The sequence below is a fragment of the Diabrotica virgifera genome, chromosome 9 (assembly GCF_917563875.1).
Source record: "Diabrotica virgifera virgifera chromosome 9, PGI_DIABVI_V3a".
Taxonomy (NCBI): Eukaryota; Metazoa; Arthropoda; class Insecta; order Coleoptera; family Chrysomelidae; genus Diabrotica; species Diabrotica virgifera.
The window spans coordinates 17,908,233-17,930,764 of record NC_065451.1 but is presented as its reverse complement, the minus strand read 5'-3'; the positions used below and the strand labels follow the sequence as shown (position 1 = coordinate 17,930,764).

Here is a 22,532-nt window from a genome sequence, read left to right as displayed (position 1 = left end):
GCTCATTATGATTGTGCTGGTCCAGAGTTTCATACATGGATCTGTGATGTCTGCAAGTGAATTAAGCTACTTCTTTCATTTTTCACAATTTTCTTATTTGATCTCAGATGTTTATATCTATTTTTGTTATTGATATTTTGGTTTATGCCTATATTCCATATATGGGTACCTATTCCATATTTGGCTCCTCATTTGGGATTTTGTTTTTTTTTTGTTAGATTTTTTTTGTTAATTAAGATATTTAATTAAAGGCTTTTAATTACTTCATAAAAATGTATGACTGATGTGTCATAACATTAAATGGTTTTCATTTCTATAAAGGTATTATTTTATATCCTTAAAACAAAATGGTATTCCATAATTGGCGACTTTCCTCTAACAATTATTCTTTATCAGCAGGGTTATGTTTATATACACCATTAAACAATAATAAGCATGACATTTCAATTTTACTCGAGGTTATTGAATCCAAAAGTTTATAATATTTTGATGATTGTCTTTCAGTGCATAAAATACCACGAAGCAACTGAGAATCTGCAAGAAGTTGAAGCAGATGTTGCTCGAATAATGCAGTTAGCTTATACAGTGGTTCCAAACATTTTGGAAGAAATTTCTGTAGAAGCATCGACTCTGACACAACGAAAATCGAGTCGAATTTTCCTGGTCGTCGGACAGACCTTTACTAATATAATGACAGCTATTTTTGTCGCACTTGATAATAATTCGTAAATTTTTTTCATATTGTGATCCAAGAAATCTATATGATCTGTCGCCAGACACTGGCTCGTGTTGGAAAGGGCGACGCACCAAATGTCTGTATTCAGGTGTAGCGCGCAACTACTGCTACTAAAGACTCTGCTCTTTGTTGAAATTATTATCCATGTCCATAGCGGCTTTGCAAAGGGTGGTTTACCAAACAAGCTTATAATATTGCTAGGACGATTACTAATCGAAGGTCAGGTTTTTTTCTTCGCTTTATATTATGTGAACTGATTTATTTGAGGAAAAGGTGAACTCCGTAAAAGAATCAGGCTAATACATAGTTTTATTAGATTCTATCAGTTAATACTGTTTTTGTAATAATTACTCTAACACTAGAGAAAAATAAAAAATACTAATTCGTGAGAATCTTAACCTAAAAGCAAGAAATAACAGCATTGACAATTTTACGCTCAAAATAATTTGAAAATAAGCAACAGGTCTTCCCCGCAAACTCTACACTTCAAAAAATATACAAGGTTAAAAATCAACGATGCAGTACATAATAACAACTAGAGAAATAATACCAACACAAATTCTAAACGTAGGAGCTCTAACTTCGCCAATTATTGTATTGTAATGAAAATATCTTGCTCAATCATCATCATCATCATCGACATTCTATCAATCGCCTTTCTGTGCCAAGCATATATTCCTATATTTATGATATTTTTATCGATGTAATCGAAGAATCTTGTACTAAGTCTTACTCTCCTTCTCTGATGAATTGTAACGGAAATAGGTTGGTGGTTGGTATAAGGTGCCTTTCTTTTTTATTAATTAAATATATAATAAATGCGACCCGACTTTAACTACATTATACTTTATTTTCTGGTATCCGAACTGTAAGTATAAACATCAACAGTGGTATCGTAACCTAGCCCAACGGATGTCGCCATTGTTTTTACGTTAATATCACTAAATGTAGTATTATTCTTTATCTTCAGGGTTATGTTTATATACATCTTTAAGCAATAATAAGCATGTCATTTCAATGTTACTCGAGGTTATTTAATCCAAGGGTTTATAATACTTTGATGATTGACTTTGAGTGAGGATTAGAATATATTTTATATTAATTATACCGGTGTCATAATATGACTACACAATGTGTCTCCCAACGTTCTCTAGCTGGCATTTTACACCTGGTTCCTGGTATATTCTATAAAGTTTTAGATCCTGTGGTGAAAGAATGGTCACCAAGAGACGAAACATCGGATCATATGGGATTCAAATTGTCAATATTTGATGGGAAGCCTTTTGGTAAATATACCTTAAACTTAGAACATTGGAATCTATTGCGACAGCCAATCATTAAACGACGTTTTCTTAACGGCTCCTTTACGAGGTGATGTTGCGAATATACTCGAATGATCCATAAGACTCGAGAAAATTGTTTTGAGATTGTATTTACTCGATTAGAAAAGCGGTATGGAAATGCCCATCTATAACAAGTGTACAAAGCACAACTATGAAGAAGAATTCAACGAGCAAGTGAAAATCTTCAAGAATTTGAAGCAGATGTTACTGTTATAGTGCGGTTGGCTTAGCCGTCGGTAGCAGATTACATTTTGGAAAAAAATAGCTCTAGATACCCTCGTCAATGGGTTGAAAGAGAGTAAACTACAGACATTTTTACTACTAGTAGGACCGAAAGTTTTAGATGAAGCGGTGGAACATGAAACAACTTGTCAATCTTCATGGAGCTATCGAATACCAGCCGCTGGAATAAGCGATAAACAAAACAATGACCGTTTGGAGGAAGTTATATACAAAGCAGTTCGTAACACGATGCCGAAGACGAAGAGACGCACGAAGAAGGCTGGAAGAGTTCATTCAAGTACATTTCATAGGTACGGTAACACCCTTTGATGCAAAGGAAACTCTGTGGAAAACTAGCGAAACGCATCCCACCGTCGACCAGACGTACAACTAGTGACGACCGCGCACCAGAAAATTTTCCTCATCGACTCTGACACAACGAAAATCGAGTCGAATTTTCCTGGTCGTCGGACAGACCTTTACTAATATAATGACAGCTATTTTTGTCGCACTTGATAATAATTCGTGAATTTTTTCGTATTGTGATCCAATAAATCTATATGATCTGTTGCCAGACACTGGCTCGTGTTGGAAAGGGCGACGCACCAAAGGTCTGTATTCAGGTGTAGCGCGAAACTACTGCAACGTGTATACACTACACACTCTGCTCTTTGTTGAAATTATTATCCATGTACATAGCGGCTTTACGAAGGGTGGTTTACTAAACAAGCTTATAATATTGCTAGGACGATTGCTAATCGAAGGTCAGGTTTTTTGCCTCGCTTCATATTATGTCAACTGATTTATTCGAAGAAAAGATGAACTCCGTAGGAGAATCAAGCTTAAAACAGTTTTTTTATACCTATTAACCTAATATGTACTATTATTTATACCTAAATAACAGCATTAAAAATTTTACGCTCATAATACTTTGAAAATAATTCAAACATTTTCCCCTACAAACCCCAACACAGGTATACTTGACAGAATACACAAGTTCAACTGTCAGCGATTCACCACATAATAACAAAAAAATAATAATACCAAAGCAAATTTTTGATGTAAGATATTTAACATCGCCAAATATTGAATGAGATAAGGATTTATATTGGGCGAATTTCTAATAAAAATGTCTTGCTCAACACAACTATTACACTGCTAATATATTTGCCAATAAGATTAATGAAAAATACATAACCAGTAAAGAGGAACAAGCCATTAGGCTTTCGACAATTTTGCTACTTTTTGCGACACTTTTGCTATTTTCGTAGCCACATTTTGTGAAGGAGGATTGGAATATAACTTATTTACCTGACTCTACGTGCTATGTAGATCTGTCTGAAGCCTGTAGGTATTTAAGTTACATTAGAAGAAGAGAAAACATGAAAGGAGACTTGACGTACATTGCTTTTACACTATTTCCTGTTGTTCCACTTAAAGCAATCGTGAATCTCCAGGAAAACGGAGAAACCAACAAAAAAGTTGTAGTAAAAGTGGAAGAGAAAGTGCTAGGAAAAACATCAGGTGATGATCCTCCAAGAGAAAAAAAACTTGCTGATGGAACGACGAAGTACATATAAGAGAAGGTTAGGGAAAGGAAAGAGTATAGAAAGGGCTATGACAGGTATAATAAAGTAACGCGTACTGTAGCTACTGCTAAGGAAATATCATCTTCACAGATGCTTGAAGAGTGGAAAACACACGAGGTAATGAATAGCAAAGCTGGTATGTCTGCCTGCTCAAATCCAGATGATTGGGTGCTTGTCACCTGTACCATGAACAAAATTTTTAATATGTTTTTGTGAAGTCCTAATGTGCCGTTTATCCATTAACTATCCTGTAAGTTTTAAGCTTCGGAAGAAGAATTTTAAAAGAAATTTCTTTCAATAAAATTATGTCAATAAAATTGAGATCCTACTTTAGTTGTGGTACTTTATAGATTTTGACCACAGCTCTGAAGTTGTCTTTGTAAGCTGAAAACGTTCAGCTAGTAATTAAATATTATACATACACTTCAAAAATAGTCTTAGTTTAGTCTTATAGAAGGAATTTGGATAAAGGTTTTAGCAAGCATATAAAACAGAGACGAAAGATTGGACAAGGAAATTTTTAAAAGATTGTTGGATGTCATTTAATTTTTTATTACTTAAATAAGAATAAGAATAAGGTATATAAAAGAGTTTATAGATAGAAAAGAGTTTATAGATAGTAAAAGATAGAGGGGCGGTTAAAATGTAGAAAACATTTTTAGTGATATCAGGTTTGAGCTACAGATGTTTTTATTTTGAAAAACACTTTCAATAGCAGTGGTCGAAGTAATAAGGAAAGATCACCAACTAAATAAATTAACGTATGATTGAAAAGCAGCATTTAATAGCTATTTGTATAACAAGGGAGGAAAGTGCTACTTTTCCTCCCGAGAATGAAGTTTACTGCCCGACGCGTAGCGGAGGGCAGTAATCATTCAAGGGAGGAAAAGGCACTTTACTCCCATGTTATACATATGATTTTTCCACCTTCCTCAAATAACAAGTCATTTTTTCATTTTTAATTAATTTATTTATGTAACCAACCAACAAAATTTATTAGAACTAAAACTAACAAGTAGGTACAATATAACTGTCAACTGTCAAATATAAGTCAAATTATTAATGTAAACATTGTTAAATCAAAATAACAATTTACTGTTTTTTACCATTCTGCAAAATACAGGGTGTTTTATAAATAAACGTTAAAATTTAATAGATACTTACGTAATAGAAATTAGATATTGTACAGGGCGTCAATAAGTTATATTTCATAAATGAAACACCATGACGTCACTTTTACTTTTCCTCCCTACGGACGAAAAATATTTTCCATGACGTCACTTTTACTTTTCCTCCCTAGGGAGGAAAAATATTTTCCTCCCTAGGGAGGAAAAGTAAAAGTGAAGTCATGGTATTTCATTCATGAAATATAACTTATTGACGCCCTGTACAATATCTATTTTCTATTACGTAAGTATCTATACATTTTAACGTTTATTTATAAAACACCCTGTATTTTGCAGAATGGTAAAAAACAGTAAATTGTTATTTTTATTTAACAATGTTTACATTAATAATTTGACTTATATTTGACAGTTGACAGTTATATTGTACCTACTTGTTAGTTTTAGTTTTAATAAATTTTGTTGGTTAGTTACATAAATAAATTAAGCAAAAATGAAAAATGACTTGTTATTAATTTGAGGAAGGTGGAAAAACCATATGTATAACATGGGAGTAAAGTGCCTTTTCCTCCCTTGAATGATTACTGCCCTCCGCGACGCGTCGGGCAGTAAACTTCATTCTCGGGAGGAAAAGTAGCACTTTCATCCCTTGTTATACAAATAATTATTCTATTCTCATACTATACGATGTGAGCTCGTACGTAGAGGGAATATTTAAAAATTCGCGAGCGCCAGTAGTGACAAGTCTGTAAACATTTACTGGAAATTTGACATAAATGTCAAAGTGATTAATTTAAAATTAAAATTAAAAAGATTAATTATAAAAAATATTAGTTGGTCAAAGCTGTGGTATATATTTTTACCTTAAATCTACGTACGTTTTAAATACTGAATTTAAGTTTTTTTAATGTTCCGTAATATGTAATTATAAATTAATCTATTCATCTTAGCGCCATCTACACGATAATTGTGAAAGTATCCGAAGTAAGAAATTAATATTTCATCAATAGAACGTCAAAATGATTAAGAAAATCTTAAAAAAATCGATTACAATTTAATTACTTTTTTGCGTTGTAAATATTAAGCGATAACAATTAAATAATAAATTTAAAAATTACCGGTGAAAGTTAGTCTATTAGAATATTAGTCCATTCTTACACGGTTTTTGCTCTAAATTTTAAAGAACCGCTTAGTTTGACATGAAATTTGGCATACGTATAGCTTACATGTCAAAGAAAAAATGTGATATTGTGCCGATGTGTGCTTTTGCCCTGGGGGTGACTTTCACCCCCTCTTGTGGGTGAAAAAATATATGTCCAAAATAAGTCCGGAAATGAATAAACTGACTAATTCTAAGTAACTTTTGTTCAATAGAGCTTTTTCGCCAAGTCAACACTTTTCGAGTTATTTGCGAGTGAATATATCCATTTTTCAACAAAATAACCACATTTTTGGACGGTTTTTCGCAAATAACTCAAAAAGTATTTTGTCGAAAAAAACGTTCTTAGCAAAAATATAGCACATAAAAAGGTAAAAAAAATGATGTACGCGTTAGGTCTCTGAATCTCGTAGAACCAGAGTTATAGCCAATGAAAAATAGATTCATACTCACCAAATTTCAAATAGAATATTTCGACGTGAAATATCCAAAAAATTAAGCACTTTTTGGGGAATTAGTCCAGGAACCGAAGCATTTCACCTCGCAATTTTTACAGAATGGATCGATTTGCTTGAAAATTAGAGAATAAGTAGTGGATAGTTCAAGGATCAAAATCTATATGATGCCAAAAGGCGCTTTTACCATGGGGTCGGTTGCAACCCCATCTTAAGGGTGGAAATTTTTTATTATATTTTGACTACAGAAGTTGATAAAAACATTCATTCTAAGCAAAAAATGTTCTATACATTTTTTTGATAAAATTAACACTTTTCGATTTATTCGCTATCGAAAATGTTAGTTTTATATAGAAAAAATCAATGTTTTTCGATATATACTCATTTACCATTCACTCAATTTTTGCCGTGGAAAAAATTTTTTCAAACCAAGTTCTTGGAAATTAAATAACCTACAATTTCATATTAAAACATTTTTTCATATATCTGGTGCTAATCTTTCTATTTTGAAGAAAATGGCATTTTTTACCAAACTACAAAAATTCGTTATTCGCTTTTAACTCTAGTTTTTTAAAAACTAATTATTCTAAGCCAGTCAAACTTTTAAAATCTATTAATAATACATAAATACAGAAGAATTAATAAGGCCAATGACTAAAAGCAAAGCTAACTTAGATTATTATGCTTCCAATTGGATTTTTTTTTTTCTTTTTTTTGAAAAAAATATATTGATTTTTTAACCGTAACCTTTTTAATTTTTACCTTAGAAAGTTTGTTAAAAATAATTTGGTAGGTTTTTACAAGATCTATAAGACTGTTAATACCAAATCCTTTTAAAATCCTCAGTCGCAAAAAGTGGTGACTTTGAAAGGGTTGGTAAAGGTGATTTTTGCATGTTATTACAAGTTTTAATTGTCAATAGCTCACTCAATTTTTACTGTAGAGAAAATTTTTGCAAACCATGTTCTTGGTAATTAAATGAGCTACAATTTTGTATTTAAATATTTTTTTTGTGTCTCTGATGATAATCTTTCTATTCTGAAGAAAAGGGAATTTTTTACCAAACTTCAAAAATTCGATATTTACTTTTGACTCCATTTTTTTAAAAACTAATCATTCTAACCCAGTTAAACTTCTAGAACCTATTAATAATACATAAGTAAAGAAGATGAAATAAGGACAATGACTAATTTTAATCAGGGTGGTGATTAGGGGTTTGATTTCAATCACTTTTTCGCTGAAAAATATAGGTTCTGACATTCTTTTCATTATAAGCCACCTAATTTTTGAGCTAAAGACTTTTTTTTTATTTCTGAAGATAGATATTTTTAAATACTTCAAATTAGTTTAAATAAGTGATCCTCGAAAAATGCATAGTTTTCCCGTCTTTTGACTTTGAAACTACAGTATTTAGCATTTGCCGAAGAAGACCTAACATATAATAAAGTATAGCTCGATAACTATTGGTCTTAGTAGAAAATTTAAAAACACGGTTTTGTTGATTTTTTCAAAAGGTACATTTTTTTTAGGCAAAGTGGTTTTGATAAAACAAAAACTTTTTGAGTTATTTGCAGAAAACTGATTAAAAACATTAATTTTGTTAATATAAAACTAACACATTCGATAGCGAATAAATAGAAAACTATTCATTTTATCAAAAAAATGTATAGAACATTTTTTGCTTAGAATGAATGTTTTTACCAACTTTTGCGGTCAAAATATAATAAAAAATTTTCACCCCCGACATGGGGTGGCAACCACCCCCATGGTAAAAGCGCCTTTTGGCATCATATAGATTTTGATCCTTGGACTATCCACTACTTATTCTCAAATTTTCAAGCAAATCGATCCATTCTGTAAAAATTGCGAGGTTTTGTCCTATTTTAAGCTTCATTACTTGGACTAAATACTTATTAAAACTTTTTTAAAGTGTTTAAAAAAGCTTTGTTCCTGTTTTTACAAAAAGTTTCTAGCATTAAATTTAAGCAAGTTACGCTCAAAATAAAATTGGTCGCTTTTGTTTTTGCAAAAAAAAAAAATCGGGAAGACCACCCTCTAATTAGCAACTTAAATGAAATTAATCGTTACCGCTCCACAAATTATTTTACTTATGTTGTGTTTCTATGATCTGTAAGTATCATCGAGTCAAAGTGCTTATTTTTGAAACAATTTGGTTTCAAAATAAAATTTTCAAAAATTTTTTAATTTTGAAAAATATGCTTTTTTTCAAAATAACTTTAAAATTGTTAGATACCAAAAATCTTGAAAAACAAAAAAGCCAGATTTGCTTTTCTGAATATTATGTATTTTTTTGTCTTTCTGTTAGACAAAAATTGATTAAGATTTAGTGTTTCTAAATTTGCAAACATTCGTGATCAGTGACTCGTTCAACCCCTTTTAACTACAGCCCTTTCAATAATAAGGACTTTGAACCGATGAAACTTACAGATCATATAAACAATATATACACGAGTCAAGAAACTTGTGAAATTGTAACGATTAAGTTCATTTAAGATACTAATTAGGGGGTGATTTTCTCGATTTTTTTAACAAAACCAAAAGGGACTAACTTTATTTTGAGAGTAACTTGTTTAATTTTAATGTTAGAATTTTTTTTTATAAAACAAAAATGAAGCTTTTTTTTAAACACTTTAAATAAGTTATAATGAATTGTCCCCGACATGTGCTTAATTTTTGGTTATTTCACGTTAAAGTATTCCATTTGGAATTTGACGAATATGAACCTATTTTTCATTAGCTAGAACTCTGCTTCTACTAGGTGTAGATACGTGATATATACACTATTTTTTAAATTTTTTACAGGCTATATTTTTGCTAAAAATATTTTTTCGACAAAATACTTACTATTTGAGTTATTTACGAAAAACCGTCTAAGAGTGTGGTTATTTTGTTGAAAAAATGAACATATTCACTGGCAAATAACTCAAAAAGTATTAACTTAGTGAAAAAACTCTATAGAAGAAAAGTTACTTAAAATTAGCCAGTTTATCCATTTCCTGACTTTCTTTGGACGAATATTTTTTCACCCCCAAGAGGGGGTGAAAACCACCCCCAGGGCAAAAGCACATATCGGCACAATATGACTTTTTTTCTTTGACTTGTTAGCTATGTGTATGCCAAATTTCATGTCAATCCAAGCGGTTCTTTAAAATTTAGAGGTTTTGCAATATTTTACCGTTAAAAAACGGACTATATATGTATTTATCAATTATGCTTTCACTACCTGTATCATAATGAACTTCATTATGATACAGATTTTCATTAAGATACAGATATTTAACCAATATAATCGCGATATGGCATTTGCGATAAAGGTGGCACACGCGCAGTAACGAATGGCGAGTCAAATATATACGCTTTGACAGTTCTCAATATGTAAACAAACCGTCAAACTGACAAACTACCGAATTTATTTGTGTTACAAAATTAATAAATTTGAATATATTTTTTGTTGTGAATGATCATAGAAAAAATTGTGTATACAACTTGCATTTAATTATCATTATGAAGCTCGTAGTCTATACGAAACTCGCCGCATACGGCGTAACCCTCATACTCGCTTCATAATGACCATCATTAAATGCTCGTTGCATAATATAATATTATCATCGCTAGTTTTATTATGCTTTCAAATATTAAAGAATAAAAAGAAATTTTTAACTTATTGTGGTTTCTATGGACAAACGGGTTAATGTTGTGATACTAGTTTCTGTGAGTAAAAAGGAGACCTAGTATAATTCATGAATAATTACATACATGGGCAAATATAGAGAGTGAACGAACTGTATTCATTATATTTATTGAGTTAAATAAAAATTGATAGCAAACAATATTAATTATAAAAATCTTTAACGCTTGCTTGCTTTGAAAATTGTACCAAATACCAAATTTTTATTTTTAGAAAACAATATTCAAAACCCTGTTTGCATAATAAAGACCCAGCTTACCCCTGCAACTTCACACACTATGTTTTATAACACACTTCACGCAACTCCACTTAACACTTCACAGAACCAACACAAACCAATTTAACGTTTTTTAAATTGTCCGTAACAATTTATAATTTTTCCGTAGTGGTTTTCCGCTCGCGAAAATCACAATCATAAAACTAAACTAAAATAACATCTCGTCTACCGGTATGTAACAAACAAATAATGAGAAACGCATGTTTTGTCACTCTGCGCCAAAAACTGAATCAAACCGAGCTAAGCAAAGCCGTCTCGAAACGCATTACCTAGGTATCTAAAAAAATATTCAATCTGGACTAAAAACTAACCTACCAGTGCCAAATCAAACTTAACCCAGCTATAGTCCAGGTTGTGAGACGATTCCCGTAGGAAAAATGTTTCCGATTCGGTTTCTTTGCGACGCAGGTACTGTTCAAAAATGTACCTTTTAAACAAATCTGAAGGTGCCAGGCGAAATTTTTGGCAAGAAATGGTTTAATAGTTATTTATGATATAAGTGTTAAAAGTACACGTTTAAGGCAAGCATGTGAAAGTTTGCAGAATGAGCGATAGCGAATTAAAAATGTACTTTTTAACACGCATATCATACAATATCATACAATACACGCATATCAAACGTAATTACAGGACAATATCTACAAAAACTTTTACTTGAACTTGACTGACATTCCATTTTTAAATTTTTTTGACATTACATCAAAATTGTCTATACGGTCAATACGAATTGCAGTGCCTTAAAAATATTTTTTGCACGATTGATCATTTTTGACTGTTTATCGTGACAGATTTTACGTCAGTAGGTGACATTTACTAGCAACTCGACGGTAAGTAATCCAACTCGACGGTAAGTACTCCAACTCGACGGTAAGTAATTCACTTACCGTCGAGTTAAAAAATCTCTTAATTTTAATTTATTTTTTGAAAGAATAAAGAAAACTAACGAATTATTTATTAATATTGAAACTATTATAGATATAATATAGAATAATAGAGATTAATATTAATATAGTAGTCGTCCAAACTTGATCGAGGACGGTTGTAGATAAAACAATTACTGTTATCAATTTACCATTTAAAGCTAATTATACCTTAATGGACTTGAAATATTAAAAATAAATCTGGTGTAGTCATACAAAACAGATTTTATATATTTAAATCAACCAAATTAATTATTTCAAAACAAATTAAATAATAAAAATAAAGTATATTAATATTAGTGCTGGCGATTGTGTCAAAAATGTGTTGTGAATATTATTTTTGGAATCAACCAATCAAGGTAACACCTTATACTAATATTAATATTTAAATCAAAATGTCGAACGGATATAATCAGTATCCATTTCCATACTCTCAATGTCCAACATCTAGCCAAATGAACCTCAGCGACCAAAACTTAACAGTTCAACAACTAGGATATTTTCCACAACAAATGCAAATGGGACCACATCCTGTATCACAAATTCAGCAAAATTTCGCTCCAAGCCAGCCAAACCAGCCAATGCAGTTATATCAACCTCAATACCAGTATTCAGTCCAAAGTACATTACCACAATATCAACCCCCATCCACATCCAAAGCACATGATGAAGAATGGCAAATAGTTCCAAATAAAAAACGTGGGAGAACCAGTCCGGAACAACATTCCAAACTTAAACAAACCAAAATAGATAACTACTGGCTCAACACACCAACAGCAAATAAATTTAATGTATTAATTAATGAAGAGACACAAGAAGCAGATACTGAAGAGGAAAAAAAACAGGAAGAGAAGCCCCCACCAATATTTATTGCCGGTGTTAAAAACATCCAACCATTAAACGAACTACTAAACACTATAGCCAAAGATAAACATTTAATCAGAGTGTTTAATGAAGAACAAGTCAAGGTACAGGCCCAAACAATTGAAATATACGACAGTATAATAAAAGCACTTGATGAGAAAAAAACCGAATATCATACATATCGTAAGAAGCAAGATAAACCCTTTAGAGTAGTGATTCGCCATCTTCATCCTACAGTGAATATACAAGAAATCAAAAAAGAAATAGAGAGCCAAGGACATATAGTTCTACAAATAACGAATATACTACAAAGAATTACAAAAAAACCCCTACCACTATTTTTTGTGGACTTAAAAATGCAAGATAATAATAAAGAAATTTATAAGATGGAATATTTACTCAACGCAAAAATTGATGTCGAAGCCCCAAGGCTAAAAAGAGAATTAGTACAATGTACCAGATGTCAAAGATATGGTCACACAAAAAATTTCTGCTATCATCAATACAGGTGTGTAAAATGTGCTCTAAATCACAAAACAGCTGATTGCCCTAACAAAATTAGATCTGATCTAGTAAAGTGTGTACTTTGCGGTAATAACCACCCAGCGAATTACAGAGGATGCAGTGTACATAAACAACTGCAAGAAGCAAGATTTCCAACCTTAAGAAAGAAAGAGTCACCGAATCAACTACAAAACCAACAGCTACCAGTGGCTACAACAAATATAAGTACAACACAAAGACCTACATATGCTCAAATGGTAAATACCAACCAACAAGATATTACAATGGTCACTCAGGCAAATGACATGCAGGAGTTAAAGAATATGATGAAAGGGCTTATGGAACAAATGAGCACCATGCTAAACTTATTAACAACACTTGTCTCAAAAATGAACTAATGGCTAATACACTAAAATTTGCCATATGGAATGCTAATGGCTTGACACAACACAAACATGAGTTGTATGCATTTATAGCTAATCACCAATTAGACATAATACTGATTTCAGAAACACACTTCACGAAAAAAAGTTTCATAAAATTTCACAACTATAAAATATATCACACAACACATCCAGATGGAACTGCACATGGTGGGACAGCAATCATTATAAGAAACAACATCAAACATTACCAGACAACTCACTATCAAAAAGCACATATTCAGGCCACAAATGTAGTTGTAGAAGACTGGACAGGACCTATAACTTTTTCAGCTATATATTGTCCACCAAAACATTCAATTAAACAACCAGAATTTAAAACCTTTTTTGATACACTTGGACTTAGGTTTATTTGTGGCGGAGACTACAATTCAAAACATCTAATGTGGGGATCTAGACTTATTAATACCAAAGGCCGTGAACTACAAAAAGAAATACTAATAGATAATCTGAACATAGTAACCACAAGGGGGCCAACATACTGGCCTACAGACCCTGCGAAAATTCCAGATCTCCTCGATTTTGTTATAGTGAGAGGAATAAATGAAAAATACTTTAAACCAAAGTCTTGTTACGATTTATCCTCTGACCATTCACCTGTTATCATAACTGTAAGCAAAAACATAACAAAAATAGAAAGGAGCTGTATATTACACAACAACAAAACAAATTGGAGTTATTTTAGATATCAAGTAAATAATCAAATCAATTTAGACATCCCACTAAAGACCGATAAACAAATCGAACAAGCAGTAGAACATTTTAACACAGTTTTACAGGAAGCAGCATGGAACTCAACACCATTACCTACAAATCGACATATGAACAAACACTGTTCCAATACAATACATGAAAAAATAATTGAGAAAAGAAGACTCAGAAAACAATGGCAATTATCAAGATCACCTCAAAGTAAAACAAACCTCAATAAAGCACAAAAAGACCTAAAAAAATTGATAATAGCAGAAAAAAATGCAAGCTTTCAGGAATACCTACAAAAACTAGATGCAACTCAAGCTACTGACTACTCGTTATGGAAGGCTACAAGGACTCTACGAAGGCAGAACTATACAGTCCCACCACTAAGAACACAAACAGGACAATGGGCGAGAAGTCCTCTAGAAAAGGCCGAAACATTTGCGACACACCTTAAAAAAGTCTTTACATCAAATGAGGGAAGTTACTCACTACAAACCGAAGAAGAAATTATTTCGATACTCACAAAACCTTATCAACTAGAACTTCCTGAAAAAAGATTCACAAAAAATGAGGTAAAAAATATTATACAACACAACATCGATCCAAAAAAGGCTCCAGGATACGACCTGATTACAGGAAAAACTCTTCAGCAACTCCCAGAGAAAGGCTTCCAATTTCTGACACAGTTATTTAACTCTATAATGAGACTAGGTCATTTCCCATCACAGTGGAAACTAGCACAAATAACAATGATACCAAAGCCAGGAAAAGAACCAGAAAATGTACAGTCCTACCGTCCTATTAGTCTTCTTCCCGTGGTATCCAAAGTTTTTGAAAAGCTGACACTTACTAAGCTAATGCCTATACTAGAAAACAAAAAACTAATACCACCACACCAATTTGGGTTTATAAAACAACATTCAACAATACAACAGGTACATAGAATTGTAGAGAGAATCAACGAGGACTTTGAAAATAATAGGTACTGCTCGGCGGTATTTCTGGACGTAAGTCAGGCATTTGATAAAGTCTGGCATAAAGGCCTATTATGTAAACTAAAACAGTCATACATCAAGATATACAAGTCATATATCACCAACAGAAACTTCCAGGTAAAGTATGAGAATGAATACACAAACATACAACAAATTCTCGCTGGGGTGCCCCAAGGAAGTGTACTAGGACCTATATTATACCTTATATTCACTGCTGACTTACCGACAGATACACATATCACTACAGCCACATTTGCGGATGATACGGCAATACTATCATCGAACAAAAATCCCAAAATAGCCTCAGAAATCTTACAAAATAATCTAAATAAAATTCAACAATGGATGACAAAATGGAGAGTCAAAATTAATGAAAACAAATCGCTACACCTAACATTTACCACGCGTAGGGAAACATGTCCGGCTGTATACTTAAACGATAAAGGAATCCCACAAGGGGATGAAGTCAAATATCTAGGTATGTACTTGGACAGAAGATTAAACTGGAGGAAGCATATATTTACTAAGCGAAAACAACTGGGTCATAAGTTAAGAACCATATATTGGCTGTTGGGCAAAAAATCAAAACTATCAACTGAAAATAAAATATTAATCTACAAATCCATCCTAAAACCAGTGTGGACTTATGGGATAGAATTATGGGGAACCGCCGCACATTCCAACATTGAAATCATACAAAGATTTCAGTCCAAAATATTGAGATCAATACTAGGAGTTCCATGGTTCATAACCAATGAAGCCATCCATCGGGACGCCGGACTACCATACGTCAAAGATGACATCAAAAAGTGCGCGAAAAAACATACAGAAAAACTTAAAGTGCATCCAAACGTGTTAGCAAAAAATTTAGTGAATAAACCGCGTACTGTTCGTAGGTTAAAACGAAAAGTTCCGTTAGAGTTAAGTGAACAATAGGTACTAAATTAATGTGTATAAGTTTATGTCAGAAATAGTCAGTGTTGTAGGCTAAGTTTTAAAAAAGGGGTGCATCACTGGATGCCTCCCTACATGTCATTCCTAATTTTTGTCAGTCCTATTACTTATTGTCTGTTATCTACCTAAACATTTAGGTTTAGATTGTATAGATAGATTGTAATAAATGTGGGGTTAAAATAAAAAAAAAAAAAAAAATATTGAAACTTCTTAGGCCTATAGCCAACATTTTTTCTCTTCAAATACGCGATCAAAGTTGAAAACTTGGAAATATCGATGCCATCATAAAGAAAAACGGTGGATTTAATCATTGAATATTCTGCCCAGAGGCTTCCAGGAGTTTTCAACTGCATATGTCTTTGAACGAAATATGCCAATAGAGTCTTTTCTTCGATTCTTAAATTCTTGCCTTTGCACCATTTTTTAAAACTTTGTTAGGTATTTTGATAACGGATTTTGGATTTTTCGGGAATAATTGCGGAAAACACTTCTTCCCAAGCCCGTTCAATTTCTTCAAATTATATCTTGATAAAATGAATGAAACTATTCAATATGACGAAAATGTTTAATTTTATAATTTATAATGGTATCAATCGCAAAATGGTATCAATAATGAGCAAAAAACGTTATAAGCATGTCGAACGTTAAGGGTAACCGATCTCAGACAATAATTGGAGTCGTCGCTCCGCTCCTCCTCCAAACAATTGTCTTCGATCGGTATAAAACCCTTACCGTTCTCCATACTTAATATACTATAAAGCACTAGTGCCTTAAAGTAGCATTTTTAACGCACGCATGGAGTGCTAAAAATTGCATTTTTAACACGGTTGTAGAAAAACATTTTTTAAACAAATGTATAAACATTTTCAATTTATTATGCAGCTGCTGCATTTTCGTGTTGAAAAGAAATTGAAAATGTTTATACATTTTAATTCATTTAAAAAGCGGTAAAAAGCGCATAATTAATTAAACAATTAAAAAGAATTAAAAAAAAAGAATGTGTGTGTACTTTGTACGCACGTAAGAAGTTATACTTGTATTATATGATTTCAACGAAATAAATATACTTTAAACAGTTTATTTGTATTTTATTTAAACATTAAACTAATTTTAATACTTACCACTTTCAAAAATTATTTATTAAAACAATACCAAAAATTAAAAAAGAACAAAAAAAAGGAATAGGAATCGTCCGGATTTGAACCCGGGACCTCTCGATCTGTAGTCGAATGCTCTGCCAAAGACCCATAATCGCTATATTTACATGATTTCTCGGACATAATGACAAATCGCCGTGACAAATAGATCAAGTGAAGTATAAATATTAGTGTTTGAATAATACTTAATATATTACTCCCCAGGAAGACAAATCCAAGGACACAAAAATTATAATAAATATATTTACTAAAACACTAATATATTCATTTCATACCTTATTTGCGCTTACATGCGCGTGGCACAATAAAAATTCATTCTCAATCGCGCCTAAAGAAGTATAACCTCAACAACGGTTTAAATTGAAATAAGCCCCGATTACTCCTTAGATTCTTGACCTTGAAAATGTTTAAACTTCAATTTAGGCAACTTAGCAACTTTAAAAATGACGTGTTACATAATATAGGTTTTGAAGCCTAGAAAATGCGTATTTATGCATTTTTCAGATTTTAAATCGCTGATACGTAACTCGAAAACTATCAATACAAAAATGACAAGAGAGGTTTTCTCTTTAAAATAACCATAAAGCCTAAATATGTGTTTTCCGGGACAAAAAAAGATGAGTTTTCGAATTTGTTTAAAAAATTATTCAAATAATTTCTGCCCAAAAATTTCTTTCAGCACCCTTTGATTTGTAAGAGGACATTTTTGAACAGTAATCAGCAAAGAAACCGAATTAGTGCGGCAGATTCGTGCAAATATTATAATAATTGTGCATTTAATGATAAAAGCATATAATTTGGACCACATATACTACACATATAAAGGTTCAAATTTAGATAGGAGGCCATCTCAGATTTTGCCTTTTACAAAAATGGCGGGGATTCAAAATGGCGACTATACATATGTGACTAGTAGCACCATAACTTTTGAACGAGACTTCAGATTTTAACCAAATTTGGTATATGGGTTCTTTTTTGATGTGTAAGATCGAGGTCTTGAACCTGAAGAATGTCCTGGTTTTTATGTAAAAATATGTTGTTTTTTGAAGTTATACTTCTTTACCGGCGATAGAGGGTGAATTTTTATATGTTAAAACCTATCAGCCCGGCGCATGCGCATTATAACTTTGTTCTGATTGGATGTTCAAATGACATGTCAAAAATTATCCGATATGGCAGCTGTAGGACAGCTGTGGTTTGGAGGTAAAGGTAAAGGTAAACAAATGTATAATATATTAGTTTTATTGTTGTGAGGACAAAAACAAAAAAGTTTATAATATTGTAGTGACTTTTAAATAGTTTTTAAAAGCAATAGGTACGTAATTATTGTTAATGTATCATAGGTATAAACCTACCTATTTGATCTGCCAAAATACATAGTATGTAATACTTTTATTTATATAATTTGATTACCATCAAAATTTCTATCAATATTCACCTAATATATTGTTTTCTTACTCTATGTTTTGTTGTACTTTTTCCATTCTAAATCATTTCAATTCTAAATTAAAATAATTTGATCAATTTTCAAAATATCAAAATATCACAAGTTTAATCCGTTTAGTTAGTCGATCTTCGTAAATAATGACACATAGTGTCCGTGGCTAAGCGTTGAAGGCGAATGAATTCCAATACCAATCGCGCTTATCAGCGCTGGTTCGAGTCCCAATATAAACTTTCTTTTTTGTTTTTTTAAATACATTTTATGATTGTAAGTATATTTATTATATAATTTTATTTTCAGAAAATACGTATTTAGTTAAAAAAAATTTCGACAATTAATGTTCAGACATCATTTGTGGCTTGTTTAATGTGTTTGTGTGTGTTTTATTCTTTTATTATTTTAATTTTTGGCACTGTTCTAATAAAAATGTGTGAGAAGTAGTAAGTATAAATTAGTTTAATATTTAAACAAAATATAAATAAAAAGTATATTAATTTCGTTTAAATCATATAATAGAAGTATAAGTTCTTACGTGCGTACAAAGTACACACATTCTTTTTTTCAATTATTTCACCCTGTATGTATTAATTTTTTAGGAAATATTTTTAACTCTTTAGTTATGTTAATTACCATTTATTAAGTGCAAAACGTATCTTCACATGTACCTATATGCGGCAGATTCGTGCAAATTTAATAAGAATTATTGTGCATTTAATGGTAGAAGCATATAATTTGGACCACATATACTACACACATAGAGGTTCAAATTTAGATACGAGGCCATCTCAGTTTTTGTTCCTTTTACAAAAATTGGCGGCCATTCAAAATGGCGACTTTACATATGTGACTAATAGCACGATAACTTTTGAACGAGATGTCAGATTTCAACCAAATTTGATATATAGGTTCTTTTTTTGATGAGTAATATCGAGGTCTTGAACCGGAAGAATCTGTTTACCAGAATTTGTGTTTTTACTGTTTTTTTATATATAAAAATATGTTGTTGCTTTTGCAATTCTTTCACCCTGTATATATTAATTTTTCAAAACGGTGATACCGGCGTTGGAAAGAGCGTAAAAATATTTTTGAGGAAATATTTTGAACTCTTTAGTTATATTAATTACCATTTAATACATGCAGAACATATCTTCACATGTAGGTACCTATTTGCGGCAGATTCGTTCAAATAATAATATAAGAATTATTGTGCATTTAATGGTAGAAGCATATAATTTGGACCACACATACTACACATACAAAGATTCAAATTTAGATATGAAGCCATCTCAGATTTAGTCTTTTACAAAAATGGTGGGCATTAAAAATGAATCTGCCGCCCATAGGTACATGTGAACATACGTTATGCATTTATTAAATGGTAATTAATACAAATGAAAAGTTCAAAATATTTTCTAAAAAATATATTTACACTCTTTTCAATGGCGTTATTAACTTTTTGAAAAATTTATATATACAGGGTGAAAGAATTGAAAAAGAAACAACATATTATTACACAAAAAAAAGTAAAAACACAAATTCTGGTAAACCGATTCTTCCGGTTCAAGACCTCGATATTATTCATCAAAAAAAGAACCTATATACCAAATTTGGTTGAAATATGACGTTTCGTTCAAAAGTTATCGTGCTATTAGTCACATATGTATAGGCGCCATTTTGAATGCCCGCCATTTTTGTAAAAGGAACAAAAACTGAGATGGCCTCGAATTTAAATTTGAACCTTTATATGTGTAGTATATGTGGTCCAAATAATATGCTTCTACTATTAAATGCAGAATAATTCTTATAATATTTGCACAAATCTGCCGCATATAGGTACATGTGAAGATACGTTTTGCATTTATTAAATGGTAATTAATATAACTAAAAAGTTAAAAATATTTCCTAAAAAACATGTTTACGCTCTTTTCAATAGCGGTATTAACTTTTTGAAAAATTAATACATAGCGGGTGAAAGAATTGAAAAAAAAACAGCTTATTTTTACATAAAAACCAGGCAAAACGCAACTTCTGGTAAATCGATTCTTCCGGTTCAAGACCTCGATCTTATACATCAAAAAAAGAATCTATATACCAAATTTGGTTGAAATCTGAAGTCTCGTTCAAAAGTCATCGTGCTCTTAGTCACAATGTATAGTCGCCAATTTGAATCCCCGCCATTTTTGTAAAAGGAAAAATCTAAGATGGCCTCATATCTAAATTTGAACCTTTATATGTGCAGTATATGTGGTCCAAATTATATACTTCTATCATTAAATGCACAATTGTTTCACATATCCGCTGCACAAAATCAGAAACTTTTTCATACGGAGCGGGCTCACTACCTGTACTATAAACGTTTTCGCCAAAATAAATAATGCAAAATAAAGTTGTATCTATTTATTTATTTGTATTATTTTTACCAATTGTATATTTATATTTGAAATGGTGAATCATATCAGTATGTACAAGTTTATAAAGATTCCGTCAGTTTGTTATTTAGTACCACAATTAACCCATTTGTTGTTAACTTTCCTCTCAAATTGTGTAGGATAAATAAATATTAAATGTAGTATATCTGATGCTTTAAAGCAAACTCAAGGTTACCCTTATCATTAAGACCGTACACTAGGTAAGCCGTGAAACCTAATGTTAAAGAAGACAAACTAACTAAAAATCTTTTTTTTTCTCTGATTCTGGCTTTGGTTTAGAACTAGAACCTTTAGCCACGTAATTGTATAACTTATTACTAAGTCAGGGGAGTAATGTGTAGTGTGTGTGTTGAGTAAGTGTCTTGTTACTTTGCAAAGTCGACGTCATTGTCTTTGCAAAGAGACGCTAATTGTTTCCGAACGTCTGCGGTCCCTCCGGTGAGTACCGATAACTGAAAATCTAAATAGTACTATAATAAGAAATGTATAGTTGTTTAATTTCAATCAAAAATAACATTACAAAAAACACAAACTTAACATTTTTTGCCAGATATTTGACATCTCTTATCTTCAACAAATTGTGTATCTAGCCACAGGCACGTTTCTAACGTCATAGTTAAAAGTTTACAATTATTGACAGGAGAACAACCTCTAAGTTCACGAAGGCTATATTTTTTCTCATGTACTTCCAGTATTAATAAAAACCACTTTACTTATACCAATTCGTTCACAGATAGATTTTAAGACTCTTTTGCTGCAATAAGATTAGATCCATCATTTTATTAAACAGTTATGACGTAATCTTCAATTTCCTTACGTTTTCCCAATAAATAAACAAAATAAAATAAGCATAACATAATATAACGAAGAATCATTGTCCTTATATTGTCTTTTTTGTTCCATAAGGTCTAGTATTTCTTAGGTCATCCATTGCTGTTTCTTGAATCTATTCGTTACATTCGTCTAGTCTTGTGGTCATATTATTATGTTCACGTAATAATTTCCATTTTTTCTCAACATACTCGGTTGTTTTCATTTCCTTCATGCACTTGTTTACATAGTTTTAGATTTTACTTTTGTTGTTTATATATTCATTTTACACTGAAGCTTACGTCGGGGACTAAAGATTCAATATTCTTATATTAAAGGATTCAGTATCTGCTACAGGGTATGTCGTAACTCTATTAATGTGGATGTGGAGTTTCTAAATCTTTTGTTGATAAGAAAGGAATATATCTAATTCCTTATTATACATGTTGGATTATCTCTAGGGGCGGCTCTCCCCTTGCACATTGCTGTGTCCCAGGCCATATTCCCCCACAAGAACTGATCTAGGCCCTTTACCAATTTTGACATTTAAATCACCCATTACATACATGTTTTCATTGGAGTTTAAACTTTTTTAATGTTGCACTAAGCTTTAGTGGCGGATCTAGGGGGAGGGAAAAAGGGGAAATTCCTCTTAGCTCCCTAACAAGGTCCAAAATTAAAGAAAAAAATTGTGGAAAC

At 31.7% G+C, this 22,532-nt stretch overlaps 1 protein-coding gene across 1 annotated transcript in view; it reads right to left on the bottom strand.

The window, feature by feature from the left end:
• LOC114328495 (glutamate-gated chloride channel) overlaps positions 1-10,867 on the bottom strand; it is a 713,764-nt gene extending 702,897 nt beyond the window's left edge. Inside the window, exon 1 of the mRNA XM_028277355.2 lies at positions 10,597-10,867. The gene's annotated coding sequence lies outside the window, so the exon portion shown is untranslated. The remainder of the gene's footprint in view (positions 1-10,596) is intronic.
• Positions 10,868-22,532: the final 11,665 nt, after the last annotated feature.